The sequence below is a fragment of the Bison bison genome, unplaced genomic scaffold (genome assembly GCF_000754665.1).
Source record: "Bison bison bison isolate TAMUID 2011002044 unplaced genomic scaffold, Bison_UMD1.0 scf7180017864343, whole genome shotgun sequence".
NCBI classification, from domain to species: Eukaryota; Metazoa; Chordata; class Mammalia; order Artiodactyla; family Bovidae; genus Bison; species Bison bison.
The window spans coordinates 2,400,371-2,423,567 of NW_011494915.1; the positions used below are offsets into that span (position 1 = coordinate 2,400,371).

At 48.7% G+C, this 23,197-nt stretch overlaps 1 protein-coding gene across 5 annotated transcripts in view; it reads right to left on the minus strand.

Moving 5' to 3' along the window:
* The window catches only part of KCNIP1 (Kv channel interacting protein 1), a 410,971-nt gene that overhangs the window by 131,424 nt on the left and 256,350 nt on the right, over positions 1-23,197 (minus strand). The gene's annotated exons all lie outside the window — the stretch shown is intronic.

The window sequence follows — 23,197 nt, forward strand, 5'->3', positions numbered from 1 at the left end:
GGAAGGGAGGAGAGTCTCGGGATGCAGGCTGTACCTCCCTCAGCCCCCCACCCCTGCTACCCCATCCCTGTCTGAGCTGAGGCAGTGAGAAATTTAAAATTGCATGTGAGACTGAAGTTCTAATTGTATGGGACTTTCAGCCACTTGAAGACTGAAATTATTCCTGAGATGAGAGCTGAAGTGATTGCAAAGCTAAGAGAAGAGCCAGAGACGTTGTAAAATACAGAGGGAGGGATATGAGAAACTAGAGAGTTGAAGACAGTTTGGAGAAAATGAAGCTGTTTGTTATTTGTACCCCATTTGTGTTTAGACCAATCCATAGGTCTGTTACCTTCTGGGTCACTTATTTATTAATTCATTTCCTGCCTCCCCACTCCCACTTCACCCTGTGTGCTACAAGACCAGGAATCTTCTCGGCCAAGATCAAGGTCACTGCTGTGTCCTTAATACCTAGAACAATGGCTGGCACATAGTAGATGCTCAATAAATATATTTCAAATAAGGGAAAGGACAAATGTCTAAATACATTTATCAATATTGCTGTGACCTATTTTATTAAGTTGGTTGAAAATGTTATTTGATATTTGAAGACTGAGTTTCCCCCCAGTTAAACTGGCTTGGACTCCTCAACCCCAGGAGCCGGTCAGAAGGCTGAGCCACTGATCACCCAGCTCAGTGCATTAGGCATGGCTCTGTCCTCCAGAGACCAGCCACTAGGGGCGGGAGGCAGAGCCCAGGAGAGTCTGGGGTGACTCGAAGGCCAGGCCTGGCCTCCCCCTGGGACACAGCTGTCACTGAGATCCAGTTAAAAGTGGCTGCGAGGGGGCCGGTGGCTCAGAGTGCATGATAGGAGCACTCCTGATGCCAGATTAAGGACTTTTCCCAAGGACTTCCCTGATGGTTCAGTGGCTAAGACCACATACTCCCAATGCAGGGGGCCTGGGCTTGATCCCTGATCCAGGAACTAGATTCCGCAGGCCGCAACTAAAGATCCCCCATGCGGCAACAAGATCCCACTGCTGCTACTAAAGCCCCGTGCAGCCAAATAAATAAATTACAAAACAAAAAGGGGACTTTTTCCCAGAGCGCTTCCGTGGCCGGGTGCTTGGCCCTTCTGTCCGTCTGCAGGCCACCCGCAGAGGGCGGTGCCACCACCCCATACCCAGGGTCACCCTCCTGCCCACCCGTAGAGCTGCCTGCACCCCTCACTGCCTTACCCGGAGCTTTAGGAAGCGGCTTGCACATCTGCTTTGTTTAAGGGAAGAGGGCTGGAGAAAACAGGGTGTTTAGTGTCTTAGGGCTGCTGTAACAAAGTACCGCAAACTGGGGGCTTAAAACGACAGAGGTTTATTCTCTCTGGAGGCCAGAAGTCTGAAATCACGGTGCCAGGTGGGCTGTGCTCCTTTGAAGGACATAGGGAGGAGCCCGTCTTTGCTTCTCCTAGCTTCTGGTGGTCCTGGTACTCCTCAGCACTCCTCAGCTCCTCATATAGTGGCAGCAGAACTTTCTCTGCCTCCATCTCCACAGGGTCGTCTTCTTTTTATAAGGATGCCCGACACTGGATTTAGGGAAAACTCAGGATGATTTCGTCTCGAGGTCCTTAACTGATTACATTTCCAAAGACTCTACTTCCAAATAAGGTCACCTTTTGAGGTTCTGAGTGAACGCAAATTTTGGCGGGACCCTACACCCTAACCCCAAATGACTCTTGATTGACGACCTACTTTGCCCTAGGGCCTGTGCAAGTCACCTGCATCCTCCAGTTTTCATCATGTTCCAACAAACTGGGAGACATGGTTATTGTTTCCTTTTTCTCCCCCAGAGGAGGAAACTGAGGCTCAGAGAGGTTCCCTGACTTTCGTAAGTCGCATGTGAACCGGGGTTGAGCTCAGGGCTGTCATCCTCTAAAGCCATCTATATTGGTTTATGAGAAGCTTGAGGACAGGGGTTTTGGCCTTATTCATCTTTTCATCTCTCTTCTCCCATCATTTCTGGAGCCATCACTCTGCACACTGATAGTTCTGAAAACTGATAAATAAGAAAGGGACCATTGACCTTGAGAAAGACCTGGAACAGGTGTATCACTGATGTGGTTGCAGAACCTTATGGTCGCTGGGTGTGTGGACCAGCCCCCAAAAACCTCCTTCAAAAACCTCTGTGCTGACAAGTAACGATCTCTCATTGACTAGATGCTCCTGCTCCCTCGAGAAATCTTGCAGCCCCTACAATCTCAGATCTGTGCTAGTCCTGGAAAACAGGAAGGGCAACCATAATAATGACGATCTCTAAACAACAGTTACAATTTGTGAAATGCTTGCTACCCCACAGGCCAGGCGTTTTGTACAGGCGTTATCTTGAAATCTTCATAACAGCCCATATAGGTAAATATTATTATCCCCGTTTTTGCATAGAGGTTGCATTCTGATCTGAGACTCCCTGACTTTGAAGTTGGTATTTCTGCACCTTTTTTTTTTTTTGCTTCTTTTCAACTTCCCTGCCAGACGGACACCTTTGTACCACCACAGATTTCCTGGGCAAAGGGTGGAGGGAAGTGGGAAGATGCCGGAAGCAGAATGTCTAGGCTGAGTCAAGAGGATTCCTAGGTCCATGGGGAGGGCCCCCATACTGCTCTGAGTTTTAAAGACTTCAGAGAGAAAAAAACATCACTCCCCGAAGAGCCAATTAATGAAAGCTGATTTGCATATCTAAATTGGTTCATGAAAATTGTAACAAGCTCCTGGTGGACTTGGGGGTGAGGTTCAGGAGTGTTGAACACTTCAAGGAGATTTTTGTGCTAAGGTTTTTTATTTGCTTGTTTTATTTCTTCTAAAATTTAACTTCACCTGGCTTGAAAATAGAGAATCCACTAACTTGTGGATCAGGTGTAGATCCACTTCAGGCACAGTTTGATCACGACTTCAGCATCATATTCTATGCTGCTTGCCTCCTCCTCAAGTTAGTTTTATTCTTGTAGCCAGTTCCTTCAGAGTAGCAAAGTGACTGTAGCAGCTGTAGATCTCACTCTTGCACCAAACTCCTTCTAGAGATAGCTTTTCTCTTCTAATCAATAAACCAGATTTCTGAGCTTAGATCTTATTGAAGGTCATGTGCCTTCCCTGAACCAATGATTAAGGCCCAGGGAACTTATGGGATTAAACTACTGTGTTCAAGCCCATCGGAGAGCACTCCTCGAGCTACAGGTGAGATAATTACATCTCAGCTGCTACAGGACAGGGAAGCGGTGGGATGGGTGTTGGGAAGACATCTCAACCTCCTCTACAGAGATCTCCACGGGGAAGGAAAGTGGAACTGACATCCTTTGAGCATCTGCTGTGAATCAGACCCTTTTAAAACTTTGACAGCACATTGTACGGCAGGTGTTTTTATTTCCATTTTCAAGATGAGTAAATAGATTGAGATTCCCAGGTTTGTGGCTCTTAACACTCTTGCATCAGTAAGTAGTGGACTTTGGGTCTGAATCCTAGCCACGGGTCCCTGCTCCTCCCGTCTGCTGAGGGGGCTCTGGCTTCATTGTCTCCCCTTCCTCTATCTCCTTCTTCAGACCCCTCATGCTTCCTAACACTTGGAACTCTGTGACTGAGGGATATTAGCACAGAGATCTGAAGATTCTTAACTAAAAGGTGGACAGAATCCAGCGTTGAGTGTGCCAGGGACTTGCAGGATCATCTCATTTTCCCTAGTGCCATGAATCAATATTTCTCTTACCAGGTTGTTAGATAAAGGCACAGTGAGGGCAAGGCATTTTATTAAGGCCACACAGCAAGCAATGAAGGATCAAGAACGGCAGGCTCTAGAAGGCCTGTGTTCTACCCATCTCTTCTCTCAGCTTTTAAAATCAAGTTTTACTGGCGTGTAGTTGCTTTACAGGGCTGTGTTAGTTCCTACTGCCCAGCAGGGTGAATCAGCTACGTGTCTACACAGAGCCCCTCTTTTGTGGATTTTCTTCCCATTTGGATCACCACAGAGCTCTGAGAAGAGTTCCTGAGCTTTAGGGCAGGTTCTCATTAGTCATCTATTTTACGCATAGTATCAACAGTGTGCGTGTATATACACCAACCCCAAGCTCCTAATGCTCTTCTTTCAACCGCGTTTAAAGCAGCACATGGTATTTCCACACTTGGAACTGGTGGGCATTGCCGGCACCCTCAGCCAGGCTCCACAGGTGGGAGTCACCTTGGCCAAGGCCCCTTTCAACCCAGGTCTGGTTTCTGAGCTCCTCGGGGCCTGCTAGAAACTCACTCTAATCCAACAGACCTTCTTACATGCCTCCAACCTACACATTCCCAGGAAGTTGTTTGCAGCCATCATCTCTTTAAACGTCACAGCTGCTCTGTGAGAGGCGGGGCTCACTCTCCAGGGACCCAGAGGGGTAAGCTGGAGCTCAGAGTTTAGCCACTCGCCCAAGATTACGAGCCAGGCCATGAACTGGCTCCATCAGATACCAGTGTCCGACTGTACCACTTCTAACGGAGGCGCTGGGAAAGGCTTTGAAGGGGAGGTGGTATAACATCTGTGCTTTGAAGGATGAGGGAAGAGTTAAGCTGTAAGAGAGTCCCCTCATTGGTCCAGTGCTTCTCAGGTTCAAGCGATCTTGCCTGTAGAAGCACCAACTCACTCACCCACTAACTCAGTCATCCATTCGACCCTTCGGTAACTGTTTATGATTTTAAAGTAGTTATTATTTACCTTGGTCTGCACTGGTCTCTGTTACTGCATGTGAGCTTAACTCCAGCTGTGGCAAGTGGGGCTCCTCCTGGTCGTGGTGTGCAGGCGGTGGCTCCTCTCGTGGAGAGCGGGTGTGCGGGCTCAGGAGTCGTGGCTCACCGGCTTAGCTGCCTCGAGGCATGTGGGCTCTTAGTTCCTGGAGCAGGAATCGAACCCAAGTCCCCTGCATTGGCAGGTGGTTTCTTAACCTCTAGGCCACGAGGGAAGTCTCGGGAGATATTTACTGAGCGCTGTTCGGGTTCGGAGGATTCAGTGATGAACAGGACAGGGTCTCTGTCCTGAGGCAGCTTCTGGTTATCTCACAACAGCATGAGGCAGGCCAGATGTCAAACTGTCATTCCCATTTGGCAGACTAGGAAACTGTCACTTAAGCAAGTGACGTACTGGTCCAAGATCATGCCCATTACGCGAGTGACATTACTAGGTCGGAACTTTGGTTTTCCAACCCCCTCAGTTACACTGCCCTAGACACCAGTGGTATCACAAAGGAGAAAACGTCAGCTTGCTTGCTTGCTTTCTTCCTTCCTTCTTTCCTCCCTTTGCTTTCTTGACATAAAAATGTAGAGAAGACAGTGCGTTCTTGCAAGGCTCTATGTGGAGAGCTGCAGTTAGGAGGGACACCCTAGGCCTGGGGACCCTCCCTGAGCCCCCAGAACTTTGGAACCAACGTCCTTGCAGAGAAACTATTAGCATGCAGACAAGTTACTGCAACCAACCCGGGCTTTTAATCAGGCAGCATTTAAACTGTCCCGTCTTGTCTGCGATTCACCGGATGTTTACATCATTTGTAATGAGACGAATTGGGACAAATTGCCAAGGACACTTATGTAAATGAGACCAACAGACATGCTCCCATCTCCAGTGGTCGATGGAGGGCCTCTTCTACTTTCTCCTCCCTTTCTCTCTAGGGATGTTGTAGGGAAGAAATGGTACTTTAAATTCTGCAAACCTTCTCCCTGGGCAAACAGAATATTCCTTGTAAGACAACAGCTTTACATTTCTGGTTGTGACTCTTTCCTTCCTCTTATTTACTCTCTCACCCACCTCAAAGGAAAAATAATGTGCAATAAACAGTTGTTTTAACTGTTTGTTTTTCCCTGCACAGAGAAGAGTTGGATCTGCATTTCCTGGAGTAGGTCTGTGGAACCTTTGGAGAACTCTTCATTCAGTTGAGTTTGGGAAACAGGGCTACTAAAGTTAGCCCAGAGTCTCCCATGCGGGACATTTCAGAGTCTTTGATAAGCTAATGAGCAATGAGAATCTCCTAGAGCAGGTATGGCTTCTAGGAGACCCTTCATGAATTGTTCATGAGCAGAACCAGCTTTGTAAAAAGTCCTGTGAACACTGTCTCCAAAAGACTCGGCAGAAACACAGCCTCTCTGGCAGCAGCCGGACATCCTCCTATTATACCTTGTAAGTCTGGCTAATGACAAACCCAGATGCTGGAGAGTGAGGTCCCCACTTGAGTGGACAGCATGACTGGGATGTGCAGGAGCCAGAGGACTGTGGTGTGTGGGCCTGGAGGGGGCAGAATCTGACCTCGGCCAAGCAGTCCCCACGTCGTACCCTGCTGGCCTTATCAAAGGCGTGTACTTACTGCCCCCCCTGCCCTGGCTTCTGCCAGATCCTCAGCCTCTGAGCCTTCCTCCTCCCCATGCTTTGCAGTGCAGGCACACTGCCCTGTCCCCTCATCACATCTTCCCGACCAGGCCTGGGATCTGCAGAGCAGAGAGCCTGCATTCCGATCTTGAGATCCTTCATCTCCAGCTCAGCTCAGCTCCAGCTCAGGGCCTAGTGTGCTCACTAGGTATCAGATCTTAGGCCTAGAGATGCCAAGACAAATAAGACATGGACCCTGCCCAGAAAGAACATGCTTAGGGGAGGCACAGACAGGAAACCAGTTACAATCAGGGTGATCACCAGGGTGATGGGGACAATCGGAGGGCAGAGGGGCCTTGCCCAGCCTGGGACTGTCTGGAAGGCTGGATTCCAGAGGGCAGGCAGTGACATGCAGGTAAGCAGGAATTCCCCGGGCGAAGACGTGTGTATGGAACTGCGCTCCAGGCAGACAAGACAGCCTGAGCTAAGGCCATAAGCAAGAGACGGCATGCTGGTTTAAGAAACTGGATGAAGGTTGGTGTGGCTCTGGGGGGAGCACAAGAGATGCAGAGACGGATGAGTGCCAGGCGGGGTGTCTGAGAAAGAGGGAGCCCCGAATCCTGCCTCTTTCACGTGTAGAGGGGAGCCTGGGGCAGAGGGAGTGTTGGCTTTCACAACGCGTGAAAACCACAGACATGAAAATGAGGACTTTGGCCCCTTACCCAGCCCTGATCTGAGTACCTAGGCCCTGCAAGGTCCTGCCTGCACCCCTGCCTGAGCAAGAAACTATTTGCAATTTACCAAAAAAAAAAAAGAGGAAGAAGAAGAAGAAAGAAAAGAAGGAAGGAGAAAGGAAAGAAAAAAAGTTAGTGGCAGAAACACTCCATGCTCCAGCCTTTGTTCCCGCTGTTCTCTCCCCCTAAACCTCTTCCCTGTGATGGTCACATAGCTTCCTCTCTGTTTACTAAAACCTCTCCTCAGATGCTCAGATGTCACCTCTGGTAAGAGGCCCTTTCTGAACATCCATTTGAGAAGCAGCTCCAGTGTGGGCTTCGCAGGTGGCGACAGCGGTAAAGAACTCGCCTGCCAGTGCAGGAGACACGAGAAGCGGCCCAGCCTTCTCCACTTCCTCACCCTGCTTCATTTTCCCTCTGCTTTACTTTCTTCCTCCTGATGTTCACTGCACACTGATTTGTTCACATGGCCATCGTCCATCTCAATGCAATGGAAAGCTCCATGGAGATGGGACCGTCACCATCGTCCATCTCGATGCAATGGAAAGCTCCATGGAGATGGGACCATCTTGCTGATTTCCAGTGCCTAGCTCAGCGCCTGGCCCACAGTAGATGCTCACTAAAAGCTTTTGATTGACAAACAAACAAAAGACCAGTTATAAGCACCAGGTGCTTCCACATGCATCGGCTCAGTAGATTCTCAAAACTACCCGTGTTTCTGGGAAGGCTCAGCAGGAGAAGGCACTTGTGTCGGGCCCCCTCGTCAGCCACAGGTGGAGACAGGATGTAAATGCAAATGGAAAGATTCCACTTCTCTGAGCTTTGCTGTTCTGCCGCTCAGTCATGTCTGACCTTTTTCCACCCCCTGGACTGTAGCCCACCAGGCTCCTCTGTCCATGGGGTTTCAACCCTATTAAGTAGACATTATAGTTCTCCAAAGGCTGCTCCCCTGCTGAAGTAACCCTGCTCTCAAAACACACAGTTGTGCCTCTTTCCAGGCGATGCAGCTCCCTGAGCTTTCTGAAGGAAAAATAATAGAATAACTGCCAAAATGAAAATCAACAATAGGTGCTCTTTATTGCGTGATTATATGTTCTGGTTGCTGTGCTAAAGACATTCCTCACATCAACTCAATGAATCCTCACAGCCACCTACAAGATAGGGATTATTATTATCCCCATTTGGCAGAGAGACTGAGGCAGCTTAAGTAGCTCCAGGCTCCGGCAGTAAGTAGTGAGGTCTGGATTCAAGTACGAGCAGCTGCGTTTGGAGCTGGCATGCCTCTGTTCCCATGGCCACTGTTTCCATGCCTAGAGGGCAGTGAAGGATCCTCCCTTTGACCTTCGCCAACCTCTGTCTTTGCCAACAAAGGTTGTCCTTTGGTTTTTCCATTAGTCATATACGAATATAAGAGTTGGATCATAAAGAAAGATGAACGCCGAAGAATTGATGCTTTTGAAGTGTGATGCTGGAGAAGACTCTTGAGAGTCCCTTGGACAGCGAGATCACACCAGTTAATTTTAAAGGACATCAACTCTGAATATTCATTGGAAGGACTGATGCTGAAGCTGAATTTCGAAAACTTTGATTATCTGATGCAAAGAGCTGACTCACTGGAAAAGACCCTGATGCTGGGAAAGATTGAAGACAGGAGGAGAAGGGGATGACAGAGGATGAGATGGTTGGATGGCAAACTCATGTCAATGGACATGAGTTTGAACAAACTTCAGGATGGTGAAGGACAGGGAAGCCTGGCATGCTGCAGTCCATGGTTTGCAAAGAGTCGGACAGGACTTAGCGACTGAACAACAAGAACAACTTCCATCTGGTGGAAAACCTCAGGCCACTGAGATTCTCTCTGCAAGGAACTTGTGAGATCATGATTGTGATGGAAATGGCTTTTTTTTTTTTTTTCCTAGGGCAGACAATTAATCAGGAGTATTAATGAAAATGCCAGCTCCATTATTGCAGAAACGTAAGTAATTTATTGGGAATTGGACTGAGGCCATTAAAATGTTATTACAGGCTTGTCAGTCAGCCCTCCATGCGCTTCTGCTAAGAAACTGCTGCCTTAATGAAATTGTTTGGTTCTCCCAACTCAAAGTTGACAATGCCTGGGTGTGCTGTGCTAGTGAAAGTGACATCCTGGGGTCCCCAGGCCCACACAAAGCGGCTTTCATGTTATATCTTGCTTTAATGATCTGTGAAGCTCCTACCATGTGCCAGGCACTGAGACAGAGAAGTAAGCATGGAGACACAGGCTATGCCATCAAGGAGCTTGTAAACCAAGGGGGGAACGTATGTAAAGATAGCTATATGAACATGCCGGAAAACAGCACAGGCAGTGACTTTAGAGAATTCAATTCTGGCTCAAGATGGATGGGAGGCTTCCTGGAGGAGGTGTCAGTATGCAAAAAAAAAAAAAAGTCTTTCCTGCTAAGTTGCTTCTCTCCCCTAAAATCTGATGGGACTGACAGCAGAGGTTAGTGATCTGAGGATTTAGTTTATGACATGCGTTCTTAATGGGGATGACAGAATTTTCACAGGGGTAAAAATTGGTTCTTTCGGGTGGAGTGTGTGTGAAAAACAACGACAACAAAAACTTCACTTTTTTTATGTTTAAAGCACAGGTATGCATACAGTACACAGGTGGGTATACAGCATATTTTTGGCGTTAAAATTTCATAGTGGAGGGGAAGAAGACGAAGGGAAAAAATGGCTAAAAAAGCCATGAATGAAGAAAAAAACCAAGGGACTTCCCTGGCAGTCCAGTGGCTAGGATTCCACACTTCTACTGTAGGGGGTGTGGGTTCGATCACTGGTCAGGGAACTTAAGATCCTGCATGCTGCGAGGTGCCGCCAAAAAGAGAACAAAAGAAAAAAAATTAGCAGCTGAGAAGCCATCAGCAGTTGGACCACAGACCCCAGTGCACAGATGGGGTGAGTGTGCCCTCCGGGCCATCGGCTGATAAGAAACCGCATGAGTTATAGCCCATAGTGAGGAGGTGGGGCTGAGGTTTTGGCCAGCCTAGATGCTGGCCAAACGAGCTGACAGCTTTGCTTCACTCCTTGTCTCCACTCATGCCCAGTGAAATCCTGTCGCCAGCCCCCCAGCAGGGTCTCTGGCTCTCCTCTTGGCTGTGGCAATGTTTGGGAAGCAGATGCAGGCAGTTCCCAGGGACTGACAGTCCTTCCCAGCCAGCTGTCCCCATCTGCTTTGTGACACGGCCGGAGGAAGCAGGTCTTCCCTGGGAACACATGCTCAGCCATTGCATCCCAGTTGCTCCCTAGGACTTGATGGTTATTTGGGAATCGCCTGTTCCAACTCATCACCCCTTGTGGGCACCAGAGCTGGGTGACCTCCTCTTGAACACGTTCAGTCTGCTCACTCCATTCAGGCTGCAAGCCCCTGGTGCATCCACGCTGCTTCATCTTCTGGGCCATGAAGAGCCAGCCACACAGAAACCAGCCACCCCCTGCTGAGGACTAACCAGGCAAGGCCTTGCGATCCTTTACAGAAGTTCTTTACTATTCTTCCTGACTAGACAAACCTTCTAATGTGTCTACACATTGCTATTTATTCTATCAGTCAGGACAGGCTGAGATCCGCTGCATTAACAAACAAGCCCCAAATCTCAGGGACTAAAAGTAACAAAAGTTCATTTCTAGCTCCTTCCCCCTCCCTTCCTTTTTTTCTTTTCTCTTATTTCACCTGTTCCTAACTCTCCATCCATTTCTCTCCCCCTCTCCTGAACCTTTGGGTTCAAAATCTTGGCTCTCTCACTAGCTATGTAACTTTGGGCATGTTACTCAGGTTTGTTTTTTTTTTTAATGCCTCCATTTCCTAATATTTCAAGCAAGATGTAATCATATTACCCATTTAATAGGCTGTTGAGAAATTAAATGAATTAGTGCATGTAAAGTTCTCAAACCACGCTGAACATAACAGAAACACTCAGTGTTCTGTCTAATTACTAACTATGTGACTCTGTGTAAAGGAGTCAAAAACAAAGACTGGGTGAAGACTCTCAGTCTTGATGGATGGGAAACAGATGCTGGACGAGCACAGGGGGTGGCAGTGGTCCACACCAACTGGGTGGGAAGGCAGGTGGGGGCTTAAAGTGAGAGACTGCAGCTGGGGGTTCACGGAGAGGCAGATGTTTGCCAAGTGGTGACGAGTAGAAGAGCATTGAGGATGAGACGATCAGACACTACAGTCAGTGGGAGAACCCACACAGCTCAGGGCGTGTGGGGTGGGGATGTTCCATAGAAGGGAGTCATGATCAACTGTGAATTCTAGCAAAATCTCTGCTGTGTGAAAAGCGGCTAAGACCAGGACTCAGCCCAGGACTAGGCAAGTGGTCGAGGGGGAGCTGATGCTGCAATCAGGGGAGACAGAAAAGACTTCTGGAAGGAGGAATCAGCAGAACCTACAGCCCGATTGGCCCTTAGGGGTAGAGGAGGCATTAGCACAAGTTCCTAGCCTGCCCAAGGCGGGCAGGACAGGGCACACACCTGTCCTGAGGACTAACCAGGCAAGGCCTTGCAGTAAGGATACACCGTGGGCCCTGAATTATGCTGGCCACATTCACTCAGAGCCAAACCTAACGACGTTAGTCTGGGGCATGGTGATCAGCCTGCCCTCCTGCTGCCACCATGCTGATGAGACTCCACTCCATTAAAGCAATTTACTCCATCTCCTTAGACTTGGGAAAATGGGAGCAATCTCTAGGGAGGGCTGTGTGATACCTGACCTCCGGCTCACCCTGGGAAGTGGTGCATTTTCGGCCCTGCAGGCAGAAGGCCTGTTTGCTGTCACTCATTCACGCTGTTATCGAGGTTCCCGGGATGTGTGATTCAGCCGAGGGATCTGCATCCTCCTCCCCCGTCGCCCCATCAGTCTCTGGAAGGGAGAACAAGTGCTTCCTACCCGTGATGGCTCAGTTTCACTAATTGCACTTAATTCCTCTGCACTGTGCCCGGCAAGGGCCTGCTGAGAGCTCTCCATCGACTTTCTGCGGAGTTGGCTGGCCTGTGGCTGGGAAGGAGGGCTGGCAAAGGGAAGGGAGGGGACACAGGCGCTGAGAGGGAGCGTGCTTTGTGCCAAGTGTTTCTGGAGCTCACACATGCTGTTGCCTCCTGCCTCGTCTGCGTTGTAATTGGGTGTCGGTGTGTCTGGTTTTCTCGTGGGCCAGGAGCTTGCTGAGGGCAGAGAGGCTGCGTGGACATCTCTGTCTCCAGCACCTGTCCAAACCACTCATAAATGTTGTGGATATGTCAGGGGGATTACTCACTAGCACGTAAGCTCGAGGAGGGCAGGGACTTGTGTCTCTTGTGTTAACTGCTACCTAACCAGCACCCAGCACAGCGCCCGGCAAGTGTTGAGCAAACACGGAATGAACCAGTGAATGAATCTTCCCTCCCAGCAACCCTGCAATGTGGGTGGGCTAGACTGCATCACTGGGTCATAATCCCCCCTCCCTGTTGCCCTTCCCTGCCCCACCGGCCCTAGGCTTGGCCATGTGACTCGCTCTGACAATATAACAATTGGGAACCTGACTCCAAAATTTCTGCTCTTTTCTGTGAAAGCTAGGAGGAAGAGCGGGCTTGGGACCTGAGCGTCCCAGGTTCCAGGAAGGCAGCCACGGCCATGAACTCCAGGGGAGAAGGCAGGCTTGACAGACGGCTGTCTCTGTGGCCATGACCACCCAGCATATGATGCCTCCCACAGGGCTACATGGATGATTCCACATTTTCTAACATTTTCTTACTCTGAGCAACTGGTTCTAATGCTGTGCCCTGCCCCTCAGTCTCATGCTAACTCTGTCATGCTGTGCTTTTCATGGGAATTAGCCTTGCCTTTCAAAGATGCCATGAGGCGTGGGGTGGAGAACTGAGTACCAGCTGTGGATAGCGGAGCACAGGCTCTGCCGAGCTCTCACCATGGGACGCCAGGCAAGTCAAGCCCTTCTAGAGCCTGGACAGCTGGAAGCCGGGGGCTTGAACCAGATAAGCTTGGATGACCTGTCTTGCTCCAATTCTAAAAGCTGGCTTCCTCCTCGACCCCCAGCTGGGGCTGAGAACCATTTTTTCTCAGAATCAAAGTTAATTAGAATTGTGAGCTGAAAATGCATCCCAGAGACCCTCAAGAAATGATCACTGCATCTGAGTCTCACTGTCAAGCCAGAAGATCTGAAATAAAATCCTACCTTTAGCATTTCTTACCTATGTGACTTCAGAAAAATCAGCTGGTCTGGGAAGACCTCAGTTTCCTGATGCAGAAAATGGGTGATAATAGCTATTGTGAAGAGCTATTTATGGGCTTTCCTGCTAGCTCAGTGGTTAAAAAAATTAAAAAAAAAAATCCACCTGTCAACACAGAAGACACAGGTTCAATCCCTGGGTTGGGAAGATTCCCCAGAGAAGGAAATGGCAACCCACTCTAGTGTTCTTGCCTGGGAAGTCCCATGGACAGAAAAGCCTGGCAGGGTAGAGTCCATGGACTTGCAAAAAGAGGTGGACATGACTAGCAACTAAACAACAGCAACAGAGCTATTCACAAGATGAAAGGGTCTAATGCATGTGAAAGAGCCCTGACTGCATTCAGATCAGATCAGATCAGATCAGTCACTCAGTCGTGTCCAACTCTTTGCGACCCCATGAATCACAGCATGTCAGGCCTCCCTATCCATCACCAACTCCTGGAGTTCACTCAGACTCACGTCCATCGAGTCAGTGATGCCATCCAGCCATCTCATCCTGTCGTCCCCTTTTCCTCCTGCCCCCAATCCCTCTCAGCAACAGGGTCTTTTCCAATGAGTCAACTCTTTGCATGAGGTGGCCAAAGTACTGGAGTTTCAGCTTTAGCATCATCCCTTCCAAAGAAATCCCAGGGCTGATCTCCTTCAGAATGGACTGGTTGGATCTCCTTGCAGTCCAAGGGACTCTCAAGAGTCTTCTCCAACACCACAGTTCAAAAGCATCAATTCTTCGGCACTCAGCCTTCTTCACAGTCCAACTCTCACATCCATGTATGACCACAGGAAAAACCACAGCCTTGACTAGACAGACCTTTGTTGGCAAAGTAATGTCTCTGCTTTTGAATATGCTATCTAGGTTGGTCATAACTTTCCTTCCAGGGAGTAAGCGTCTTTAATTTCATGGCTGCAGTCACCATCTGCAGTGATTTTGGAGCCCCGAAAAATAAAGTCTGACAGTGTTTCCACTGTTTCCCCATCTATTTCCCATGAAGTGATGGGACTGGATGCCCTGATCTTCTTTTTCTGAATGTTGAGCTTTAAGCCAACTTTTTCACTCTCCACTTTCACTTTCATCAAAAGGCTTTTTAGTTCCTCTTCACTTTCTGCCATAAGGGTGGTGTCATCTGCATATCTGAGGTTATTGATATTTCTCCCAGCAATCTTGATTCCAGCTTGTGTTTCTTCCAGTCCAGCATTTCTCATGATGTACTCTGCATATAAGTTAAGGTGCCCACTAAGTTTGGAACAGACATCTCTAGAATAATCTTCCAGGAGGAGGGGAAGGATATACGTGTTCTGTTGATAGTGGCTGACGGACACAGGCTGATGGTTTGTCTATTGTGGTTTAGTTCCTATGTCGGGTCCAGCTCTTTTGTGACCCCGTGGACTATAGCCTGCCAGGCTCCTCTGTCCATGGGGTTCTCCAGGGAGGAATACTGGAATGGGTTGTCATTTCCTTCTCCAGGGGATCTTCCCAACCTATAGGAAATACATCCTACTAGTTTATAATCATTGGACCATTTATTAAGGACTTAATAGTGTGTCGATGGTCACACTCAGCACATTACTTACGAGCTTGTTGAATTTTTAGAACAACTCCATGAAATAGGTAGAATAGTCTAATGTTACATATTGATGACACTAAGGCATCGAGAGGGGATTCATAGAATTGGCCAAGCTCACTCAGTTATTGAAAGGCACAGCCAGTGTTCAAATCTGGATCAGCCTGGCTCCAGCGTCCTGGCTCCTAATAGCTATGCCAGGACACTCTCCAGGCTTCTTACTACTTGGAGCTGTGTGAGAACAGGAAGCCCGCCTGGCATGCTGTGTCTGACAACACTGCTTGACTGCCGAGAACTGCTTTTATTAAATTGTGCCTTGAAAAGGTTCCATGTATCTATGCAGAGGAGAAACTTAAGAAGCATCCCTACAAAACTCTGACGGTGCTTACAATAAAGATTTGGTTAAAACACTAGCTCACCCACATCACACGGGCTCGGAGGAGAAATTACTCTCACATATCCATGTTAATGACCAGTATGTTCTCATTTGAAGGTACGTGGTTCTCAAATTTAAATGTGCATCACTATTACCTGGAGGCTTGCTTAAGACACTGACGGCTGAGCCTCACTCTCAAATTATAGGCTGGGCCTTGAGAATCTGTTTATCTCACAGATTTCCAGGTGAAGCGGAGGCCACTGGTCTGGGCACCATGCACTGAGAAACAGTGCTGTGGGATTTTGCACAACAGATCACGTTTCCTTCTTTGCAGGGGCTGCTAGGAAGCTCAGAGACAGATTAGAAGCCATCCTAGCGAGAGTTCACGTACTTTTCCATCGTAGCTTTACATCTAGCCCCTTTTTATTTTCTTTCACTTGCACTTTCTTAATTGTCACAAGATCCTGACTCAGATAAATAAGTAAGTTAGCATTTAAAAAATTTTGTTCAACTGTATCTTTATAAATCACCAAAAAATCCCTTTTGAAATGTACAGACACAAAAGTAAAAGATTCAGTGAAATGGCTAAGTGCTTCGATTACAGCATTAGGTTGCCAAGGGATTCACCTTCACCATCTCTGTGCATCAGTTTCCTCAGATGTAACGCAATACTTGCACTTCCCAAGCCCCTTGGGAAGGTTTTGCATGTGATAAGGCATGCGATGAAGTGCTTATTAGCATGGCGCCTCACATCACCAGCTCGATAAATGCTGGTGATCATGATAATTATCGTCTGCCAGAAGCATAAATAAATAGTCTTGTGGCCGCCATTGCTCTCTGCTGACTCTGCCACTGGAAGGAAGTGAGGAAAAGCTTTCTCATTCTGTGTGGTAAGAAGCCACCGTGGGGAGGACGACGTTCTCTTTTCTCATCTTTGCTATGTACGATTCTGCAGGAGACAGAGTGAACTCCACACTCCGTGGTGAACAACTTTTCCTGCCCAGAGCACGACATTGTGGGGAGCACCGGGAGGCCCCATTACATCGCTGTCACACCGGGGGAAACAGACGTCTCCCTGTTGGAGAGTGATGACAAGAAATATTAAGGCACCAAACCCCAGTGTTCAGAGCCTGACTCAGAGCCAGAGAAGCCTTCCCTGCCTCCATCTAGAACCATGCTTCCAACTAGGACCTTAATCCTGAGTTTTTAACCCTTCCTCCAGCAGAGACGACTTTACAGAGCACGAAAGGAGCGGTGTGGCCTTGTCATTTCTCTCAATGAAGAAATTCCACCACCTTCGTGCTAGTTTCATCTCCATTATGAGTCAGCTGGGTAGACACACTTCTCCCCGTTGTTAACATTTTCATTTATTTACCTTTGGCTTGCTGGGTCTTTGCTGCCGTGTGGGCTTTCCTCTGGTTGCAGTGTGGGGGCTACTCTCTAGTTGCTAAGCAGGGGCTTCTCCGCGTAGTGACTTTGCTTGCTGCGAAGCGCAGCCTCTAGGTGCCCAGGCTTCAGCAGCGGGGGCATGTGGGCTCAGTCGTTGCAGCTCTTGGGCTCTAGAGCACAGGCCCGACAGTGGTGGTGCACAGGCTTCGTTGCCCCACAGCACGTGGGGTCGTCCCGGATCAGGAATTGAACTCGTATCTCCTGCATTGGCAGGTGGATTCTTTAGCACTGAGAGCCACGAGGGAAGCCCTAATTTTCCCCATTTTATGGGTGAGTACACTGAGGCTCAGAGAAGCAGAGTAAATTGCTGAGGTGACATCATTGAAGTTGGCTTTCCAGGTGGCACAGTGGTAAAGAATCCACCCTTTTGATCCACCTAAAGATCGAATGCTCGTTCGATTTCTGGGTTGGGAAGATCCCCTGGAGGAGGAAATGGCAACCCACTCCAGGATTCTTGCCTGTAGAATTCCACGGACAAAGGAGCCTGGCAGGCTACAGTCCAGGGAGTTGCAAAGACTTGGACACGACTGAGCGCACACGCATCGTCAATGTTATCTGACTTCAGCAACCGTTTTCAAGCCATGGCAGCATGAAACCCAGCAGGTCAGCTGCCTCGGGCTTTAAACTTCTTTCACCCTCCTCCATCTGTTCTGGTGTCTGCTTACCAACCCTGATGACAGCTGGACGAAATGACGTCTTATCTGGAAAGAATTTAATGATGTTCTCTTTCCCAGGAGAGCCTGGGGCCTGAACAGCAGCATGAAAGACTGGGGAAGAGGGCAGGACTCGAGGCGTGTGCCAAACAGGCTTCTGTGTCAAGCTTTGGTGCCCACTCCCCTGACCCTGGTGCAGTTTTGAGGCAAAAACCTTCCAGATGATATCTGGGTGACCTGCAGAGGCCCAAATTAGGAGCCATTACCACGGAAGACCCAGCAGAACAAGAGGCAGAAGTGGTACGTTGCAGGGAAGGGAAGCTTGCCCCTAGGCTCGGCAGACCCGGTTCTGGCCCTCGCTCTCGTTGACAGAGGTGGTGTGACCTTGTGTGGGTCTCAGGGTGATGCGGCCCCTCTGGACAGCCTGGTCTGAAGTTTCATGCTCATCCTGAGGCTGGTCTTCACTCTATCGTCCTTCCCAGAGTACACTGACTGATGGGCTGCAGCTCCACGCTCAGCCTGAGGCCGGTCCTCATTCCATCCTCCTTCCCTGAGTACACTGACTGATGGCCCCAAGACGGCCACATCCTGATCCCTGGGGCCTTCGGTTTTAGCCTGGTAAAGAATTTGAGATGTTGTTAGGCTAAAGATCTTGAGACAGGGCCATCATCCAGGATCGTCCAGGTGGACCCTGAATAAAATCCCAGGCGTCCTTATAATAGGAAGACAGAAGGAGACTGGACACATACAGAAGAGGAGAAGGAGGCGACATTGGAGGGATGCAGCCAGAAGCCAAGGAATGCTGGCGGCCACCAAAATCTGGAAGAAGGGACTGCCCTGGCAGTGCGGTGGTTGAATGTCTACCTTCCAACGCAGGGGATATAGGTTCTATCTCTGGTCAGGGAACTAGGATCCCACATACCTCAGGGCAACGAAGCCTGCACATCACAACTACAGAGCCCACACAGCCAGAGAGACACCCGAGCCCCGCAGCCGGGACCAGACTCAGCCAGATAAGCACATAAATAAATACAATACACATTAAAGATCTGCGAGAAGCTGGGAACCCCCTTCTTCTGACAAGGAGCGTGGCCGTGATAACACTTTCACTTCAGCCCAGTGATACTGATTTTGGAATTCTGAGCTTCAGAATGGTGAGAGAATAAATTTCTGTTGTTCCCAGCCCATCTAATATGTGGTAATTTGTTACAGCAGCACAGGAAGCTAATACACTCCCAAGCAAATTCAATTCTAAAAGTATTGGCAAGGCATGTAGGTTTTACTGAAGGTTTCAAGGGGAGATGAGAAAGGAATTCACATTGAACACGATATATTAATAGCTGGAGATGAACCAGGCTCTGCATTAGAGCTCTGTTCTCCAGGAATCCTCCCCTCATCATGTCGCCATACGATCCTGACACGCCAGAGTGTCAGGGGCACTCTACCAATTGCCACTCTCAGACAAACAAAAGGAGCAGTCAGCAGGTGGGGACTGACTATAAGAAGACACTGTGTTTTCTTTCCCATGAGTGGACCGAGCTGGGATTTAAGGGTCAGACAGACCCAAAGTCCCCTTCGAGGCACTCACTGACAGCTGGGAGACAGTGAGCTCTTGGCAGGAGCCTCTTGATCTCATCTGTAAAGTGGAGGTTTGAATACCTACCTCTTGTGGTCATTGTAAAAATAGGAAAGGCACCTTGGCCTGGGTTTGGCACATAGTCATCATTCAACGATCATTTATATTAGAAAATAATGCTTAGATTAACTGAGCACTTACTGTGGGTCAGGCATCACTCTACACTTGTTACAGGGATAAGCTCATTTATTCCTCTCTTCTGCTCTATGAAACATGCATGAAAAAATGGAGGCAGAGAGGTTAAATACAGAGAACTGAGGTGACTGTGAGTGATATGTGGATCCAAACCGGGATGTCCCACTGCAGAGCCACATCTTCAGACTTTAAAATAAGATGGTAACCCAAGCGGGGATGCGGCTGCGTCTGGGCGTGCTGGCAAACCTGAGGGGGCCTGAGCATTCCTTATGAGAGCACACAGCTCGGGAAAAGGACCTTGCAGGAGCAGCTGGGCAGTGAGAGGGCAGCTTGGTGGCTGACAGTGGCATCTGGTCCCAGCCTAGGGCACTGTGCGGTGGGAGAGAAGTTTTCTGGATGAAGCGGTGCTTCAGGGGAGAAGCAGAGCAGCGGGAGGCAGAAACAGCTGATGCCGCGTCTTAAGCCGAGTTTCTGCAGCTACAGTGGGAATACGAACCAAGGACTTTTGAGCTAATGACTGTATATGTGGCCTCATGGAACAGCCTGTCTGCAAGGTAATGGTTATTAATTTTAAAAAGTGTTGTAATGAGGACTCAGTGAGGACACATGCATGTTTTGGACACATCACATGGGCTGCCAGGCTCAGGCTCCTACACTCCCCCACAGCCCAGAAGGAAGGAAAAACCTGAGATGATCCAGGCTTAGGCTCATACACTCCCCCACAGCCCAGAAGGAAAAACCTGAGATGAACAAGTTTAGGGCCTGGGACTCCAGGCTCCTCCCACCCTCCTGTTCTCCAGAAATTTGACTGGCCACAAAGAGCTGTCAATCATTTCATAGGCTGTCCAGACTGCTTGCTGCCTGCCAAGAATTAAAAACAGATGGTCTTCACACCACTGAGAGTCGCTCAGTCATGTCCAACTCTGTGCGACCCCATAGGCGGCAGCCCACCAGACTCCTCCGTCCCTGGGAATCTCCAGGCAAGAGTACTGGAGTGGGTTGCCATTTCCTTCTCCAACTCTGTGACACTAGATGGCCATAATTTTATTTTTTTAAAAAGGAAAGCAACAAATGTTAGCAAGGGTGTGGTGACACTGAAACCCTTGTACGTGAAGGTGAAAGTGTGTGAGTCACTCAGTCGTATCCGATTCTTTGTGATCCCACGGCCTGCAGCCGCCAGGCTCCTCTGTCCATGGGATGGTCCAGGCAAGAATATTGGAGTGGGTTGCCATGCCTTTCTCCACAGGTACAAATAAAATGGTGTAGCTACTGTGGAAAGCAGTTTTTCAGCTACCCAGCAAGTTAAACATAAAATTATCCTAAGACGGGCAATTCCACTCCTGGTATGTACTCAAAAGAACTGAAGACGTGTGTTCAAAAAAAAAAACAAAACCCATAAATGAAAGGTCATAGCAGCACTATTCACAGTAGCCAAAAGATGGAAAAATCTTAAATGTTCATCAAATGATGAGCATATGAACAAGATGTGGCATATCCATACCATGGAACATCATTCCACCATAAGAAGGAATGGAACACTGACATGAGCTACAAGAATGCCCCTTGAGAACATGATGCTGAGCCAGACACAAAAGGCAGCATATTATTCCACTTACTCGAAATATCCAGAGGAGGTGAATCCATAAAGGCAGAAAGCAGACGAGTGGTGGCCAGGGGTGGGGGGAGGGGCAGAGTGGGTACTGGGTTTGCATTTGGGTTGATGACAAGTTTGGGAATTAGATAGTGGTGATGGTGGCAAACGTTGTGAGCATATTCAGTGCACTGAATCGAACACTTTAAAATGATTAAAATAAGGACACAGATGGACTTGTCTGCAACACAGAAGTGTGCTCACAGACTTGGAGATCAAACTCGCGGTTGCCAGAGGGGAGGAGAGGAAGGAGGGACAGCTTGGGGGTTTGGACTGACATGTATCCACTGCTAGGTTTAGAGCTGATAAGCAAAGGGGAACCTGCCGTTTGTATAGCACAGGCAATTCTGCCCAATACTCTGTAGTAATCTAAATGGGAAAAAAAAAATTTGAAAAAGAAATTGTTGCTGTTGTTCAGTCACCAAGTCATGTCTGACGCTTTGTGACCCCATAGACTAAAGCATGCCAGGCCTCCCTGTCCCTCACCATCTCCCGGAGTTTGCCCAAGTTCATATTCATTGAGTCGGTGATGCCATCCAACCATCTCATCCTCTGTCACGCCATCCTCCTCATGCCTTCAGTCTTTTGCAGCATCAAAGCCTTTTCCAATGAGTCGGCTCTTCCCATCAGGTGGCCAAAGTATTGGAGCTTTAGCATTAGTCTTTCCAATTGGTATTTAGGGTTGATTTCCTTTAAGATCAACTGGTTGGATCTCCTTGCAGTCCAAGGGACTCTCAAGAGTCTTCTCCCACACCACAGTTTAAAAGCATCAATTCTTCGGCACTCTGCCTTCTTTATGGTCCAGCTCTCACACCTGTACATGACTACTGCAAAAACCATAGCCTTGACTAGATGGACCTTTGTTGGCAAACTGATGTCTTTGCTTTTTAACACACTGTCTGGGTTTGTCATAGCTTTCCTGCCAAGAAGCAATCGTCTTCTGACTTCATGGCTGCAGTCACCATCTGCAGTGATTTCAGAGCCCAAGAAGAGGAAATCTGTCACTGGCTTCACCTTTCCCCCTTCTATTTGCCATGAAGGGATGGGACCAGATGCCACGATCTTAGTTATTTTAACACTGAGTTTTAAGCCAGCTTTTTCACTTCTGCCAAGTATTCAAAAGAACTAAAAACACGTGTTCAAAAAAAAAAAAAAAACCCAGATGAAAGTTCATAGTAGTGCTATTCATAGTAGACAAAAGATGGAAAAATCAGAGAATCAGATACATCAGCCCATCTTTATATATTTATTGTGATAAAATACCCATCACAAAAAATTGATTATATTTTAACCACTTTTTGGACACATAGTGTTAGCTTTTCTTTTTCAGTTTTCATTGTATATTGGCATAGTTGACTGTCAGTGTTAGCTTCAGGTGTGCAGCAGCAGCAGAGTGATTCAGTTATGCACTCGCATGCACGTTGGGGAACCAAAGCTCGGGAAGGCACGCCCACTCAAGAATCAAATGCAGGCCTTTAACCACTGCTCCATACTGCACCCCCAGTTGGGCTGATCCCTGCCCAAGTCATTTCCTGAGCTGCAGGATGGAGAAAGGGAGATCCGCTGGCTTAGAGAAGCAGACCTGCTCGGGAAAGAGGCGCTGCATGCAGCCCAGTGCAAATGGATTTTCTTTGTGCCAAGAAGTTGTTTGCAGAGAACTTCCTGGCCTGTGTGGGGTATGTGTATGCCCCAGCCCATCCCCTCCTGGGGGCTGAACCTGTCTTGCTGGCATTCGTAGTCAGTCTGGCCAAACAGGGCCACTGACTCAGTTCCCAGGAAAGGGCTGGTCTGGGAAATGCCTGAGCAGCCCTGCTGGAAGGTTCCCACGGTCAGCCCCGCAGGCGGGCCCGCTGACCTCCATGAAGCACCAGGAATGAGCACAGAGCAGGGATTTTTCTTTCCGTGGCTTGCTCGCCTCCACCCACCATCTGGCTGACCTCCACCCCCTTCCCCAGACTTCTTGGAGACCAAACAGCCAACATGCACACAAAGCCTTGCATTCCCAGCTGCCGCTTGGCTTCTTCCTACAAGTGTGACACAGGCCACAGTGAAGGTCAAGAGGGACTCTGGGGGACTTGCTTGGTGCTCCAGTGGCTACGACTCTGTGTTCCCCATACAGGGGGCCTAGGTTCAACCCCTAGGGTCAGGGAACTAGCTCCAACATGCTGCAACACGGGTTCATATATCACAACTAAAGATCCCACACGTTGCACCGAAGGTCGGAGATCTCAGGTGCTGCAACTAAGACCAGGCGCAGACAAATAAATCAAAAAAATAAATATTAAAAAAAACAGATAGGCTCTGGGCCAAGGATCCTAAATATCTTGGCTGGCCTCGGGGTGGCTCTGCCGCTTCTTTCCTCTGCTACTCCAGTTCCCCTCCACTGAACCTGCTGT